Genomic DNA, 18180 nt, shown 5'->3' on the forward strand with positions numbered 1-18180 from the left:
AGAAGGGCTGGCTGTAGGATTCTGACTTACCAGACCTGGAAAGACGCAAGGAGCAGAAAGAGCTGAAGGCAGGGAGGGAACAGAGGGGGAGGGAGAGGATTTTCAGGCAGAAGGACTACCAAAAAAAACAAAACAAAACAAAACAAAAACAAAAGATAGACAATTTGGGGCAGCTTTTGGCACATGGAAAGGGTCAAAACCACGGAGTCGGACAAACGTGTGTCCAAACCTTGGACCTTGGGCAGACCCAGCCAGACTTTTCTGTCCCATTCCTTCCTCTCTAATTCAAGTTAGCAATATCTGCCTCGGCAAATTTTGGATTTTGAAAGCAATGAGGTGAGATCATAGGCAAGAGAGAACACTGTAAGCTCTAGGGTGGCAATAGGTGGAGGTCATCACTGCCTTGTGGTTATGAGTGTGTGCTCCTTATCTGTCTACTAGCTCCCTGGGGACACCGAGCGTGTTCTTGTCTTTGCATGCCCTGCAGCGCCAGGCTCAGGGCTTTGAACAAGAGAGGGCTTGAACTGTGTGAGTTATTGTGAGACGCAGGAGCTTGTTTGACTTTTCTCCTAGTGCCCAACTTTTGCTGAGCACTCACTGAATACAGTGGGGACCGTAAAAATGTGAAGAACAGCTAAGAAGGAGATCTATGGGAGAGGCGGCTGGCTGCCCTGTACCCTCACAGGGTGGAATTCAACATGAATGCATTTGTCATTTACAGGGTCTCCTCCTCTCAGAGGTACACTCACATTAACCAAACTCTAAGAGACCAATGTATAAACCGACACGCCAAATAATTACTGTGCAGCAGGAACAATTGCCAAGGATGCCAAGGATACAAAGACAATAGTTCTGCGGGTCAGGATAGTCTATCCCTGCAGACCAGCTGTAAACCAGAAGTTGTTTTGGTGTGACAGGAATCCAAACAAGAGGAATTAGGGCATGTTGGAGTGTTTCTTGGCACTGAGCTTCTAGCCAGCCTGATATTTCCATTTCCACCACAAGGATATGCAGGTTATGTTCTTGAGTCAGTTGAGCCTCTCCCTTGGACGATACTCAGGGGGCACATTGCTCTCTGCTCCTCTGACTCTCCATATCCAGACTTCGTGGTGGGCCACCCCAACTTCTGGCAGGCAAATTCTTCCTTTAGAGATTTTCCTACCTTCTTTTTTTTTTTTTTTTTAAAGATTTTATTTATTTATTCATGAGAGACACAGAGAGAGAGAGGCAGAGACATAGGCAGAGAGGGTAGCAGGCTCTGTGCAGGGAGCCCGACGTGGGACTCGATTCTCAGTCTCCAGGATCACATCCTGGGCCGAAGGTGGCACTAAACCCCTGAGCCACCTGGACTGCCCAGAGATTTTCCTACCTTCTGTGAGAAGGCAGGCTGGTCTTGCTCTGGATGCGGAACCATCCTGCCTTGCAGACCCCAGCATTCTCCCTCCACCTAAGCTCTTTTCTTTGCCTTTGCTGCTGGGCTCGCAGAGTGGGTGGGGCACCCCCAGCACCCCTTGGTAGCCACTGCTCCTCACGTTTCCCAGCAAGCGGCCTTCCAACGTGGGGAGGGCCTGGTGCGAGGCTTCTGCCTGGAGTATCACCCTGGCATTGTCTCCACCACGGTCCCCAAGGCACGACCCAGGAGGACAATCAGCAACAGTGTCAGTTCTCAAACAGTCCTCCGGGCAGCAACGGGCTCTTGGTGAAAATACAATGTGCAGGTTCTTTATGCTACTTAATTAAGAGCCGATCTATTTGTGGAAATGTCACAAAGCACCTCTAGAAACGGGATTGAGGTCAGGATACAGAATGCTTCCCTTTACCTTACTGCAGAGCTGTGGGTTTGGTGAGCATAAATTCCTGCTATAAAAAGACCTCAAGGCTATTTGTTACCTGTGGTGAGCAAGAATCACACATCCAGGAAGAGCGCTCTCCTGCTTCTAAAAGAGACTGAGGCGCCATCCAGGCCCTCTGTGGCTTCCCGCCACCCTGCACCCTCATGGGCTCCCTGTGTCTACTAGCTCCCTGCCCCCTGCCACCATGCTGGCCCTCCACACTTCTCTGTCCAGGGAGACGCACCCCTGACCTGTGGTGGGCCAATCGTAATGTCCCGCCTCTCTACCACGGTGATTGGTTCAGGGATTTGGCTTATGATCACAAACCTGCCAGTCAGAAGCCTTCCCTGGAATTTCAAATGAGAGTCGAAGAGGAAATGCCCAGGGCATTTGGAGGGTGAGTTTTGAACTGGCAGCAATTGTGATTCCCCACCTGTGGGAAGGCAGGTCTGAAAGCAGCAAGCAGGCCGCCAGAGAGAAGCGGGGTGGGAGAGACCACCCACAGGTTTGGGGTGTGTCCGGTTTCAGCTGAGCCTGCCCACCACGTGGTCTGTTGACACAAGCCAACACGTTCCCTCGTGTGCTGGAGCGAGTGCAGAAGAGGACTGTGTCACCTGCAACCAAGGAGTCTAGGCTCATTGGACTTCTGAGGCACACTCACCCCCAGAAATGTTGGAGCCAAAGTCCCTTAACTATCCTGGTTCTCCATTTGCCTTCTTTTTTGTTTTTAATTTTTTTTTTTCCATTTGCCTTCCTAAACCAAAGACATCCCAGGTTCTCAGATGGCCCTCTCAGCTCCAGGGAAAGTGCAACAGCAAAAGGCAGACATCACCTGGGTTCTGGAAAGTCCAGTAAGGGGGGCTGTGAGGGCGGGCCGACTTTGAGTGTCAGCGCGTGCCCTGTGATACCTCAGGCAATCTCACTTCCTCACTGGGGCTCAGTTTCCTCATCTGTACACGGGAGACAAGCACAGGCTGTTGGGGGGGCAGTTTAGGAGACTCCGAGCATCGTGCCAGGCATGTTTGTTCCTCACTATTGGACAAGCAGAAGAATACCCACCATTTGCTTCCACGTGGATGGAACTAGAGGGTATGATGCTGAGTGAAGGGAGTCAGTCAGAGAAGGACAATCATCATATGGCCTCAGTCATACGGGGAATATAAAAAATAGTGAAAGGGATTATAAGGGAAAGGAGGGAAACTGAGTGGGGAAAATCAGAGAGGGTGACAAACATGGGAGACTCCTAACTCTGGGAAACGAACAAGGGGTAGTGGAAGGGGAGGTGAGCGGGGGGATGGGGTGACTGGATGACGGGCACTGAGGGGGGCACTTGACGGGATGAGCACTGGGTGTTATGCTATATGCTGACAAATTGAACTCCAATAAAAAATATATTTTTTTTTATATAGTAGAAGCAGAAGACACATCTTCTGTTCCCAGGCTGCTCACCCAGGTTGGCACCCCAGCAAAAAAAATAAGTGTCTGTCCATTCCAAGCCAAGTTTCTCCAAGATGAATATTCTGGGAAGACTGCTGGGTTCAGGGGTGGGGGGCGGGTGGAGGGGCAGAGAGTTCAGTGGGTGGAGAGAGGCCTTGTCCTGGGCTGATGTGAGACAGTGAGCCTGGTGCTCTGAAGCATAGCCTCACCCCTTGTAAACTAAGGGAGCTGAGGTGTCCCCGAAGCCCCTTCAGTCCCAAATGCTGTAATTTTCAGGACAAGGGATAATAAGAAGTCCTACTGGTTACTGAGTCTGCATATACCCAAGTACTGCCGCCTGCTGATTCATCTAAGCCTCACCCCAGCCTCACATGAAGAAGGGGCTTCCTTCTCATCTTATAGATAGGTAAACTGAGGCACATGAGGCTGAGTGGCTCACTTTACATTTGAGTCGGAAGAAAGTGGGGGAACCAGGATTCATTCCCAGTTGGATTCCAGAATCTACATCCTAACCACTGCCACGGTAATGCCCATGCACACACACACGTGCATGCACACGCACGGGTACACTGAGGCGCACGCACACAATGCACACACGTGCAAGTGCACACACACACTCCCCCCATCTCCTGCTAAGTGTGCTGGCCCACAGAGCAGCTGATGCTGCCACTCACCCAAGGCTGTCCTCCCGCCCAAAGCCACCCTCACCCGCCCCCTCCACACCTCCCACCAACTGAGGCTCCTGCCCTGAGCAGGCCTCCCTGCACAGCGCCCCCTGGCTGGTGCTGTCAGCCCAGGACACACAGACCTGGTCTCCTCCAGACAGACGCACACGGCCACAGATGGTCCAGCGTGGGGTTCCTGGGTTTTTCCTTTGCCTTCCCCTGCCAAGCACACGTCTCCTGGGCACTGTTTTCAGGAGGCGGCACGGCAGTCGGGGAGGATCTCTGGTTTGGGATGGAGGGCACTCTGATTCTGGCTCCTGCTCCGCCCCGGACCCCCTTATATCCTTGAGCTCTTCTGTCACCTGTCGGGCCCTGTCACCAGAGCTGGTCCACGGAAACAGAAAGCTGGGTTCGTGACCTCAGTATTCCTGATGCTTGTGCTCTGACAATTCCTTGTGGTGGAGGCTGTCCTTTACATCGTCGGACGTTTGGCAGCATCCTGGCCCCAACTCACTAGATGCCAGTAGCACCCCTCTCTCCGTTGTGACAATCACCAGTGTCTCCAGACATTGCCAAATGTCCCCTGGGGGTGCAGAACTGACCACAGTTGAGAACCATCTGGGGGAAATGATCTCCAAGGGCCTGGCATTCTTGGGGCCCAACATCAGGGTCATGGTCACATTTCATAAACTCACACTGCCCGCTGGCTCCCCAGGCTGTGCACTGGGGCAAGTCTCAGACAGCGTCTGTCCCTTCATCTAACGTCTAATCTCTGGGACTGGGGTGGAAGTGGCAGGACATTTATTACTTCTTTCCTTACAGTCCCGTAAAGGTGATGGCATCCTCACTGGTCCCTAGAGGAGGCCAACCGTGCCCACCCATGAGTATCTTCCTACTTTGATGGTCTGGCTCCTCAGTTCACGAGAGCCACCAGGGAGACCCCAGCCCTACTTGGAGTTGGCCGGAGGTGCATCCACTCTGCAGATCTGCATCTCCCTGCAGGAACATCCCATGGTCTGTATTCAGAAAGAGAAATCCTAGGAAGCTTTTCTGGCTCCAGACAAAGCCCCATTTCCTAGTGAATTATTATCAGCCACAAAGCTGAGACACGGCCTCATCTGACTTGGGTGTGATTTCCCAAATGCTTTACAACCAGGGGCAAAGGGAAATGCGATTAACACACCCTTCAAAAACCCCCACACCAAACTCTTGGCAGATGCTAACTAAATTGCCCAGGGACGGTATGGTCTGCCTGCCAGGTAGTGAGTTCCCCATTGCAAAAAGAAAAACAACAGAAGGACGTGGCCACATAACGGAAATGATATGGAGACAATTTAAAGTTGAGCTCAGGATCAGATTAGATCGCTTTTTAAATATGTGTCAGGTTAGAGGTTCTGCTGTCCTCTAGCTTTGGAGAAAATGAAGTAAATCCAAAACAATTTTTTTTATGGTAATAGTAATAAAAGGCCCTGGGATTCTGGAAGTTGATTCACTCAGGGAGCACCAAGAACATCTTGAAAATCATCCCTGTTTAAATGAGCCAGAGAATACTGTGTTACTCACCGAGTCAGGCCATCTGGCATGAGATTCACTGGACTTCCAACAGAAACAACACCCACTTTCTTTTATGTCTCTGGCTCTGCTTGGGTTTCCCCAAAAGGAGAGCCTGAGGAAAGGGCCTGGGGTGGGTGGTTCACCGGGGAGGTAAATCCAGGGAGCCAGAGTGAGGGAGTGAGTGGGGAAAGGGAGGCAGGGAAGAGAGCCCGAGTGGGCCTATGCCAGGGGCTCCATTGCCCCAGGACCACCTGAGATGCTCCCAGAATCTCCAAGAATTGTCTGCATGAAGGACAGGAGGATGGAACATGGTAACCCACGGCAGTTCAGTGGCCACTAGGATTGTTCAGTGTGCTGCACTGTGAACTGAGCTGGCATGCATGCAGGCCACACCGAAGTCAGTCTGCCAGGGTGAGCTTACCTAGGGTGGCACCGGCAGCCACAGCAGAAATGAGACGGGGATGAGGAGAAGGGACAGGGAGCATCACTGGCACCTGCAGCCCCAACTCACTGCCCTGTGTCAAACCTCTACATGGATGTCACTGCCCTACGTCGAGTCTGCAGTGCTCTAAGCTCAAGGCCCCAGATGATCTTGGTAAGACAATCTGGCCTGCTCCACATCCTCATGGTGACAAGGCAAGCTGGGAGCCAGGACTGCTGCATTGGAAGCTCTTCATGATGGGACCCCCATCCCATCCATTCATCTCCACCTTCAGCTATTCCTTCTTCAACTAGAACCTTTTCTTGCATGCCAGGGGTCACCTGCCCTTCCTTCCAGTGGTATAGTTATAAACATATTTTATCTTCATCCCAGTTCCGGGCACAGAGCTCCTCAAACTCTTGCAAGCTCCTGAGTGACAGGAGTGTCCTTTGTCATTCATTTTGAGTTTATGCCAATGAGGCCTGATGGGTGGGGGCCCCTAGACACCCTCTGTGTGGGGCTGGTCACCAGAAGGACCAAGTGGCTAGAGGGCTGGAAGTCCCACCATCCCTCTGACCTCTGGAAAAGGGGAGGGGGAGGGGCCACATAGCAAGCTCTAGAAAAACTCTTGAACAACAAGATGTGATGAGCTTTCACGTCCAGGGATGTACTCGTGGGCTGAGTATGAACCCCTGAGATAAATCCTAATTTGTGCCAATGCACACTTTTCCTGGATAAGGACTCAGTGTTTTCAACATATTCTAAAGGGAGTCCATGAGCCCCCAAAGACTAAGGCCCCTGGGCCCCCTGATGGTCCAGAGTGGAGGCTCATGCTGCCATGGAAAGTGCACAGACACCCTCGGCTCACACACAGAAGGGAGAACAAGTCAGGGCCGACCCTGGTTACTGCTAGAACTCTGCCTTCCACACGCTCATTAATGAATTCTCTGCACTCACTGCCCTCATGCTTGCCATCTCTTTGACCTTGGTCTCGTACTTGGCCTTTCCACGTGCTCATTTCCTCATTTGTCAGCTGGGAACAGCACAGTATAATTGTGAGGGTCAAGTAGGACGATAAAGCGTCACATGACATGGCAGTTTGCTAGTAGTGAGCCATCAGCCACATTACCCACCATTTAAAAAAACAGGAAAATTCTCGCTCATTGGTTTAGATCTAAGAGGGAGAAATGTCTCATCTGTGATTCAAATCAAGTGTATCCTGCTAGGCAACCTGTATCTTATATTTTATAACTGAAAACCTTCAAATTGTTGGAACTCCTTCCAGCTTGGCGCATCTTTCACTGCCCTTCGTCTTGGATGGGCTTAGGTTCTTGTAGGCTCTGTCCTGCTGGAAGCTCTGGGGAGCTCCTCAGCCCCTCCTGCTTGGGCCAAGCCAGTGACAACACCTTTGCTCTGCAGCATCACCATGCCCCTTGGATCCCAGAGTCTTTGGACAAGTTGGTGGGGTAGAGGTCTGTGGGCAGTGGAGTGCTGGATTTCTGTATCCGGAGAGCTACTGGTTGAATCTGATCCCACACGCTGGAAAGACCTTGAGACCAATCCAGCTAACCCTCTGTGTGACAAGGTGAGAGAGTTCATTAGTGCTTCCTAATCACATTAATGGTCATTAGAGAGACTAATGATGATGCCACTGATATATTGAATAATTTAATGGGAGCTTACAAAGCTACTTTATTTTTATTTAAAGGTTCTCCTTTGGCAAACCTAGGTCAAGGCACCCGCCTGGTGGGTGAACAAGATCAGTGAACAAGATCATTGGAAACCTGGGCCCAGTCTCTGCCAACATGGACAGAATTTTCTCCTGCTTCCCTCCTACTGTGTTTACCCAGCTTCTGACTCCCATCTATATTTCCGGGCCTGCACTGGCCCCTTGGATCTGATACAAATTTAGTTTCTCAGGCCTTAACCTGGGCACCCCATCCTCCTGACACCTGCAACCCTTGACCTCTGTTCTAGCTTCTTCCAGTTATCATCACCCAACACGGCCTCAGTTTATAAGATTCCAAGGCCCCTGATTGGTATATCAGCCACATAAAGAAGCCCTTTGCTATGGGCGGTGAAGTGCTGCTCTCAGAGCTTGCGATGTCACCTCCTATCCCCCTTCCCACCAAGCTGGCTTCCTTGAAGCTCCTGGAATTAGCCAACCAACTGCTTAGTCTAGATTCCTCTATAGCTCCCTCTCTTTTGTTTCATCCTCTTCACTCTGTCCCTTGTCCCACTTTCTTCTGCTTCGTGGCCATTATGCCCACCTGACCTATGACATTGGGTCTTCCTGCTGATGGTACAGCTCCTCTGACCAGAATGTCAGCTCTGTGAGAACAGAGACCTTGCTTTGTTCACTGCTATTGCCCAGCACAGGAACTGGACCTGGCACATAGTAGATGCTCAAGAACTGATAGTGGAATGAGTTAAGGATCACACTTTAAACCTCACAGAAAAAAAAAAAAAAAACCTCACAGGAAAAAGTCACCTTTGAAAGAGGCGTCAGGCTGGATGGTATCTCTCCCAACTCCTGGATGTGGCCCTTCACTCAGGAGAGTTGGGAGCTGCTCCCAGGCCTTGCTCCCTCTGCTCTGAGACCCAGGCCCTGCTCCCTCCACTCTGTGGACCAGGCCCTCCCGGACACCTCCACCTCTTGCTGCCTCTCCTTCTACCTCCCTGGGATGTCACCTCTGTTAATTTCTTCTCCGGTTTCCACACTCTGTGCTTCCCTGGCTTATAGCTTTTAGTTCCCCCTTTACTCTGGGTTTCACTCTTTAGACTGAGAATGTCATGATGATGGGTCGTTATTTGTTATCCCTGGGATCCAGGACAGTGCCGGGCGCATGGTTGTCATCTGTAAAGGAGTCTGTGCCAGAAAAGAAGAGAGGGAAGGAGGGAAACCCGGCTTCAGCCTGGCTGCTCAGACCCTTTAGGGTGATGCTTCTGTCAGGCTTCTGCTTGGCTCTTCATATTGGCTTGTCCAGAGGGCACTGTTCTGATTTCCCTTATCTCTCTGGTTCTCATTCCACCCCTCACTCAGCACCCCCATGCGAGTTCCCCAAATCACAGCTAACAGTTGGCTTCCCAGGCCTGACTTAACGAAAAGCACTTTGGACAGTGGGTATTAATATCACCCAACCTAACGTGACAGCCTGCAAGAGCTGTGTCCAGGCCTCCTTATGCCATATCCCAAAGGCTTGTTGTCACGTGTTCTCACTTCTCTGTTGACTAACTTCCATGTGTTTATGGTCTATGGATAAGAGCTATCACTGGGAAAACCAGAAGAAGATGGACGTTGTGTCTGGATCCTCCTTCAGGTCCCTCCCCACTTTCCATGGTAGAGAACTCCACATCCCCGACCTGAAGGTCTCTCTCACAATAGCATCCTCCCTGGGAGGAGCAGGTCTACTGATTAACCCATTGGATGCCAAATTTGTTGATAGAATGATAAAGTCTTATCCAATCCAGTAATCCCAAGGGCAGAGGGAAGGAATTCACGTGCATTCAACCAACCAACATTTACTGAACACCTCCAGTGCCCTTTCACACATGCTAGCCCACCCAGTCTTCCTTCAGCTGGGTACCTTGGTTTTGCATAAATTCTATTGACAATTGTATACTGACCACAGTGCTAGAGAAAAAATAGAAAAAAAAAAAAAAAGGAAACCATGATACTGGTATCAAAAGGATACAAAGACCATGAAGGGACATAAGGCACTTGGTGGGGGGGGCTGGAGAAGGTGCTACAGAAAGCAGTGTTGAATATGGGTGCTGGGAGCACCAGCCAAGATGAAAGGCAGACCAGAGCGATGGTGCCCTTCACAGGAATAAGACCTAAAGGAGAGGATGACGGCACCCTTCTCACAAGTTAGTGTGGAGACCGAGGAAAACCACAGAAATGAAAATGTTTTGCAACCCGTAAAGCCCTCTAAACATACAAGGCATTATTACTATTCCAGGACCATCAGAGGAACTGGGGGTCCTGGGGGTCTCTTAACCAACAGATTGCTCAGCAAGGAGGAGAACCAGTCTGTTCTGAAACCAAGTCAGGCAACAGCCAGCATTAGGTTTGTGTTTAGAGGTCGCCTATACTGTGTTCTGGGTGCTTTATTCTTTAATCCTTGCCACCAGCTGAATCAGCCCATTTTACAGATGGAGAGGGTGAGGTACAGAGCAATGATCTCACTGCACTCTGACACGGAGCTTAGAAGCCAGGATGCAGCTCTCTAAATCCCAGGCCCCAACCCCTCTTGAGTGGTCACTCTGAAGACAAGCACTTTGGTCATAAAAGGAATTGCACCAGGAATACCTCACCCAAAGCAGAACTCTTGGCTTCACTTTGTGCCAGATTAACCTCCCCAGCCCCTCACTCCCAGATTCCCTTAGCCACAACTCCCCACCAATGTCCATGCCTGGTAGCTCCCAGGCCAAGGTCTTTTATTTCCAGTGTGGTTTTTATGTATTGATCTATTTAAAAAATAAGTATTTTTTATTCTCTGAATTCCTCTGTGTGCTGACATCCTAATCACGGTTGTTTTAATTGTTTCCAATAGCAACTCTGCTTATCAGCCTGCAAAATTTCTATTTGTGGGAAGTGTCCTTAATACATCAATAAATAAAGAGACCTGAAGAAATGACAAAATATCCAGAGTAGTCAACGTTAATAATAATCAAAGAAATGAAAATAAAGTAAGCTTCCTTTTCTACCCATAAAATTAGAAAAGTCAAAAAGGCACTAAAACATAATTCTCAATTATTGATTAGCAGAGAGTACACTAATAACTATATTTTTAAAATTAATCCAGGAAAGGTCTACTTAGACCTGCAAACCACTCACTTACGTGTCTAAAACCAAGCCAGACATATAGGCCCAGGAAAGTCTAGGAGTCTTATTTATAACAGCATTAATAGTGTAAATAGTAAGCCTCATGAATTGAATCCAAGGAGAGGAATACTATACAGCAATTAAAATCACATGAACAAAATGATGTCAGCAAATATGAAGTAATAATATTGTAAAAACACTTGTTTTTTGTAAATGAAATGAATAGGATTTTGAATCGTATGATGAAAACCTGAACAAGGAAAATCCAAGAGAAACCCTCTAAAAAGTGTTAGTGTTTTCCTTTTCCGTGTATGGCGTGGGTGATTTTTCTTTATCAATCTTTTTATGATTATATATTTTCCAATATTTCAAAAGACACCACTACTAATTTCATACTGGAAAAATAAGTGTAATTTCAAAAATGCTCAAAATGTACCTGCAAATCATACAGCAAAATCCTCCTACGTCTTAGATTAGGTCTACCAGAAGGTTCCAAACACAGGCTCTGTCATTTTCTAAGAATGCTGCATTCGTACCATAGAAACCCTTTAATCCTTACCACTTATCCAAATTCAAACCACGCTTTAAACCTGGCGAAATTCCACTTTGCCAAGTCATTTGCAAACATCTACTGAGCACCCAGCAGCTCCTGTGGAAACAGAAAGGAACAAGCCAGAGCTGTGCCCTTGAGAAGTCTCGGTCAGCGGTCAGTGCAGGGAGACAGACAAAGGAGAGGATGACACACGGAGGCAAATACTCCCCCAGGGGCAGACCATGCTCACTTCTGAGCAAGTCTCAAAGGCACTGCTGGACAGCGCATCACTGAGGTCCCCTGATGCCTGGAAGTAGGACATGTGGGAGCACAAGAAGGGGCTGCAGGATCAGTCAGGCAAAGAGGGGAGAGCATGACAAAAAGATGCTCAGCAAGTGCAAAGGCAAGCTGGCCTGAAGGGCCTGTGGTCTGCAGATTCATGGCTGGCAGGAGGGTAGACATAATGAGTTGGGACGTGACAAGAGGAGGTGAGGGTTTATAACCATGTTAATGGGACTTGTAATGAGGAGTTTGTAAGCATGGCTGGGGGACACAGAGTCGGTTTGGGTTTCAGAGGGGAGAGCTAGGGGAGGCAAGAGGTAGGGAATCCCATCAGGCAAAGATTTGAAGCGTGAAGGGGAAGCAGTGAACACATGAGTGAAGGCAACATCGCAGAGGAACGCCTGGCATCTAACAGACTCTCACTGAGTACGATGAAGAAGTCAGGTAAGGGCCAAGCACAGGGTAAGAAACCAGATCCAGAAGCAAGCTCTCCATTCAGCAAAACCTGGCCACTGGCAGGAGAGTTAACAAGATGTGTTGATTCAGATGTCTCCAAGAGTACTAAGTGCAACATTAACTGTGAAGGATATTTGTAGATAAAACCTTCAGACACAAGTGAGTGTCAGGTGGCAAACGACTTTGGGAGAGGCTTGAAGTTTCTGGACTTCTCAGAGCCTTTAATAAACTAACCTGTAGTATGACTCTCCACTTGTTGGAGGAGCGTCTCCCAGATTAGTTTGCTCTTGAGCCTTTATTTTCCATAACTGATTGTATCTAAAACCAAGCCAGAGATAGAGGCCCAGGAAAGTCTTTGAGTCTTATTTATAACAAGGTAATAGTGGAAAATAGTAAGTCCCTTAAACTAAATACAGGGAGAGCATATTACACAGCAATTAAAATTACACAAACAGAATGATGTCAGCAAATATGAATGATGTTGTAAAACACTACTCTTTTATGTAAATGAAATGAGTAGGGTTTTGAGCTCTATGATGAAAACTTGCACAAAGAAAAACTAAAAGAATTGATTGGTGTCCTTTGGAGCACACTCTGGAAAATGTTACCAGGCCATGGCATGTGTGTGTATGCGTGTGTGTGTGTGTGTGTGTGTGTGTGTGTAGGATGTGATTCTGATACAGATAAACATTCATATAAAAAAGACCCAAGAGCATTTGTAATGCAACAAATATATCAGGAGGGTTCATCAACGTGTTCCTAAAATCTACATCTCAAAAGGTGTTGACCCAGGGAGACCTTCTGATGGTGGCAACTGCCACTACCTACCCTGGCTGGCTTCTTTTAGCCTGCAAACCTAGCCCAGGGCCAACAGCAGCACCCCCAGTGTGCGGCTGCAGAGTGAACTTCATTCACTGTGTTCTTTCCAAACCAAGCTCCATGCCTGACCCATTTTAACCTTCACATCATCCTGACTCCTGCTTCTTCTGCTGGTCTTCCTTTCTTCTACCCTTTGTACTTTCCGAGTGCCAGGGACCAGTGATTTCACTCTTTATCCCTAGCTGACCTTATATTTAAAACTGGAGTCTTTCAAAGAATCTAAACTCAGATGCAATTCACTCTCTTTTGTAAAAAGTCCGTGTGTCTCACTGAAGTTTGTGCAGTGCTCTTGGCTGTAACATAATTCACTTCTTCATTTGTGACTCTGATATTTGCGGAAAAATATTGTCCCCAAATGCCATTAGTTTCAACTCCTCAATCCATCTTTCCTGACACTTAGTCAATGATTCTCTGGCTCTAATTCATCACATCGGACATAATGCAAAAATTGAATTAAAACATTTCAGGGCAGGTGGAATACAGATTAGACACAGGATGTGGTTAACATTGCACGAGGCAATACTGGAGCAGATGCAATTTGAAAACATTTAAGGAGGAAATTACTGTAGGAAGAAGAAAAAAAAAAACACCCCAATACAGGTATCTAAGTGTTGGCAACACACCTATATAACAGATAGCTCTGGGTTGATGATTTCACATTATGTAGCTACAATGGATTCCCTAAGGCTTCCTCATTGAATGTATCTTTTCATCATGAAAAACTTCTCTATCATTGAGGGAGCCCGCCTTGTTGATTACCCTGAGAGGGCTTGGGAAGTAAAGTGGTGAGAGCCTAGGCTGGAGGACCATTGCTGTTCTTGCCTGCAGATTCCAGAAGGGAAGATACATGTGTTTGACTTATTATTGTGTGCAGAGCCCTGTATAGGCCTGGTACACAGTAGGTACTTAATACATATTTAATAAACAGGTTCAGTAAATGGATGGATGGATGGATGGATGGATGGATGGATGGATAGACGGATGGATGGATGGATGAATGAATGGCATATCGAGGTCTGCATGAGCTCATGGAGATACTACTATACAACTACTCCAAATATTAATAATCATATAATAGTGAACACTGATAAATTGTCTATGCACTTTTTGGTAGAAATTATTCTACCATAAAGTATATGCTGTCATTTTTTTTTTTTTGCCTTGCTTTGTAAAGAAACTAAAGTTTGGAGTTTAACTTGGTCAAAATAACATAGCTAAGAAATAGTTATCTCCCATTCTCCACCTTGATAAGCAGTATCAATACAATGACAATGTCCATATCAATATGGTGATGGAATATCAATGAGAAGGTGATAAAGGCTCCTCTATCAGTCCTGCTATTTGATTCTGTTCTGTTTTTAATTTTTATTATTTGTTTATTTTCTCTACTCATTCACTTAATATTTGTCCTTTTTTATATCAGAGCTGAGCATAAAGACTGCAATGAGTACATTAGTGAATAAACGCTAAGCTGATTTTCTGCTGGGCTTTCTCCTAGGTGAAATGGACTAACATTTATTGTGCACATTTGTCACGTGTAAAATCATTTAATTCTTACAACAATATTATGAGGCAGGCATTTTTCCTATATTTTGCCATTAAGAAAAGACAGTAAGATGGGTGATTATGCATGTTTTCCCCATTACAGTTTCAGTTTCCTGTTATTTTGCAATGTAGCACCATGGATGAAATGGGGACGAGAGTCAGGGGTAAACTCCCTGGGTTTTTAGGCTGGTTCTGCCATTTTGTAGCTGAGTGTAATCTTAAGCAAGTTTCACAAACTCTATGTGACAGTTCTCTCAGCTGTAGAATAGACATGATGATATTAATGTTGTATACTTAATGGTTTGTTATTAAATATATAAATGCTAGTAAGGGGTGTAAACAGAATCTAGAACAAAATAAACATTTAATGTATGAATACATTAGTTAAATAAGTATCAGCATATTTATAATGAGATTAGGTTAATTTTATAGATGCATATAGGCAGAATTGAGATCTTTATGTAAACACTTTTTAATTCAAAAGCCTGCCAAATGCTCCATTTGTTTAGGGCTTTTGTTGATGACCTTGGGGGAATTTAAAGCACTTTTCATTTAACCGTTGCACAATTCTTTTTTTTTTTTAATTTTTTTTTTTAATTTTTATTCGTTGCACAATTCTTAAGTTTATCCTTAGACACTTTCTTTTTTTTTGTTACTATCATATATAAGTTTGTGGTATCATTATAATTTCCATATTGATTTCTGTGTATTAATTTTTGTACTCCCACCTTACTGAATCTGATTCTTTCCTGTTTTCAGGAATTAATCATATCATCTGAAAATTGCAATTTTACCTTTTTTCTAATTTTCATACTTCCAATTCCTTTTTCTTATATAATCACATTGGCTAGTATCTCTAACTCAATGTTAAAAAGCAGTATTAACAATGGATGCTCTTGTCTCTCACCCTTCTTTACTCGGAATGTTCCAGTGTCTTCTCAGTAGATATAATGCTAGCTTTTGTATTAAGATAGGCCTTTTTTTCAATCAGGTAAAAAAACGTACATTGATTCTAATTCTACTAAGAAAATTTTCAAGAAATGTACATTGAATTTTGCCAAGTGCATTTTCATCATCTATCAAGATGATCCTGTGCCCATTTTCCTCACTTCAATTTTCTACAATGAAAACTGTTATTGATTTCCTAATGTTCCATCCCAGAACAAATTCCACTTGATCATGGGATCTCTTAATGTACTGCTGACCTCTGCTGATATTTTATTTAAGGTATTTGCTTGATATTCATAGTGGGATTGGACTACAGTTTTCTGTTTCTGAGCAGCCTTCATAATGTTTTGGCATCGTTGTTATGACTGCTTTATAAAAAGAATTTGGAATTTTTCCTTCTTTTTTTTTTTTTCCTGAGCTGCTCATCCTAAAGGATAACTATGAATTAGTCCAGGGGATATTGTAAGGATAAAAAAGGGAAGCACTGCATTGAAGACACATACATAAAAAACCAACATTACACATCATTGTGCAGAGAACTCTGAGCCCAAGGCCACTGCACACCAAGTCTGCAGCCTTATCCTTCCAGTCAATCCTTAATGCTATATTCAGAGGTAAGTGCATATCATTGTTCTCTCCTGCAGACTCATCCACAATTATTTCCTGTATTAGCATACTTTTTCCCTCCTTCAGCAAGATTTTATGAGACCCTCTGCTTACCCCAGAGAATAAGTTCTTAAAGTCCAGCAGCATATTGTTGTATAAAGAGCTGGACTAATAAATTAAGTCATCTTCACATTTATTCAGTCATTCGTTTACACAACATTTATTAAGTGTGTTGGCAAGACCTGGAAAAATCAGATACAGTCCCTGCACTCAAGACCTCAAAACCAAGGAGAAAAGCATAAGGGTGGCTTAGTCCTAATTTTGGATGACAAATTAAGCTACTGGCTGGAATTTGTTTTTCAATTCAAAAACAATTTCCCCCACACATTTTTCTTAAACCTCTAGTGCCTGACAGCCAAAACTCAAAGATAAAACCAAACATACAAGAAGCATCAGTGGGATTAGTTGGAGGCAGTGGCAGTCTGAGTTCCACAACACTTTCTGGTAGACCTCGTGCTGTGGGGTCATCTTGTATCTTCTGCTAATACCTCTTCCCCAGATGACTTGTCAGAATGAAACGTACTCACTGTGTCACTGTGTCCCATCGGAACGACATGGCTCCCAGCAGCATTCCCCCTCCAAGCCATAGTTGAGAATCAGAATGTGCTTCCAGAGGAATAGAGCAAACTGCTAGGGTACACAGTGGGTACACCCTGAAACATTCTGAAATTGAACTACATGAAGCTTGAGTTTGCCTAAGGAACACACTATCCTGCTAAAGGAGGTGGCAACAGCACCTCCTTCAAAGGGTCATCATGGGGCATTAGCCCCTTCATCGGTGATTGGTGAGGACTGAGTAACAATAATGTAAGAATCAACATGGATAGGGGACTTACTCTGTGTTGAGTTTATAATGTCTCATTTCTTTTTCACAAGAACCTTAATTGGTAATATCAGCATTTTAAAATATATTTTATTTTTTAAAGATTTTCTTTATGAGAGAGAGAAAGAGGGAGAGGGAGAGAGAGAACCTCAAGCAGACTCCCCACTGAACATGGAGCCTGACATGGGGATTGATCTGAAATCATGACCTGAGCTGGAATCAAGAGTAGGATGCTTAACCAAATGAGCCACCTGGGTACCCCTACCTACATTTTACAGTTCAGAATAGTTTTAGATTTACAGAAAGCTTGAAGAGTTGAGAGCCTACATACCTATAACCAATCTCCCTATTGTTGACAACCTATGTCACCACAGTACTTCTATCACAAGTAATGAACTCATACTGATGTATTAATTAAAGTCCTATTTTATCCAGATTTCACCTTTGTTTTGACTACTATCCTTTTTTCTGTTACAGGATCCCACTCAGAATACCACATCACATTTAGTTATGTTCCTTAGGCTTTCTCTAGACTGTGATAGTTTCTCTGACCTTGCTTGTTTTTGATGACCTTGACAGTTTTGAAGGGGAACTGATATTTTGTTGAGTGTCTCCCAACTTGGGCTTATAAGATGTTCTTCTCATGAGTAGACTGAAGCTATGGGTTTGGGGGGAGATAAAGTGCCATTCTCATCACATTGTATCAAGGGTATACACTGTCAATATTCCATGTTGGCCCTGACCACCTGGCTGAGGTTGTCAGTGTCAGGTTTTGCCTAGCTTTCCCTCTTTACATACTGGGCTCATTGGAAAGAAGTCACTGTGTGCAGCCCACACTAAAGGGGTAGGGAGTAGGGGTACCTGGGTGGCTCAATGGTTGAGTGTCTGTCTTCGGCTCAGATCATGATCCCAGGGTCCTGGGATTGAGTCCCACATCGGGCTCCCCATGGCCAGCCTGCTTCTCCCTCTGCCTGTGCCACTGCCTCTTTCTCTGTGTCTCTCATGAATAAATAAATAAAATCTTAAAAAAAAAAAAGGAGGGGTTGAGGAGTAAAGCTCTACTTCCTTGAAGAGGATTCTCTAGGTAAATTATTTTGAATTCTTCTGCTCTGGAGATTTGTCTAGAAGCAATAATACCCCAGTAACAATGAGCCTACCACCAGCCAGATTTTTATATCTAATACCATTGTCCAGCAAAGGGAACCAGAGATCTTTAGAAAAATGGCTTATTCCAAGGCTGGGACAGGGACTATAAGATGAGCCTGGAGGACCACACCACAAAACAAAGTAAAGATGTGTGCATGTACACACA

General features: G+C 45.6%; 1 protein-coding gene and 1 long non-coding RNA gene across 2 annotated transcripts in view; one reads left to right on the forward strand and one right to left on the reverse strand.

The window, feature by feature from the left end:
* The window catches only part of KCNQ3 (potassium voltage-gated channel subfamily Q member 3), a 297245-nt gene that overhangs the window by 187036 nt on the left and 92029 nt on the right, over positions 1-18180 (reverse strand). The gene's annotated exons all lie outside the window — the stretch shown is intronic.
* The window catches only part of LOC144282896 (uncharacterized), a 28460-nt gene that overhangs the window by 5515 nt on the left and 4765 nt on the right, over positions 1-18180 (forward strand). The gene's annotated exons all lie outside the window — the stretch shown is intronic.

Source organism: Canis aureus, chromosome 14, assembly GCF_053574225.1.
Source record: "Canis aureus isolate CA01 chromosome 14, VMU_Caureus_v.1.0, whole genome shotgun sequence".
Lineage (NCBI taxonomy): Eukaryota > Metazoa > Chordata > Mammalia > Carnivora > Canidae > Canis > Canis aureus.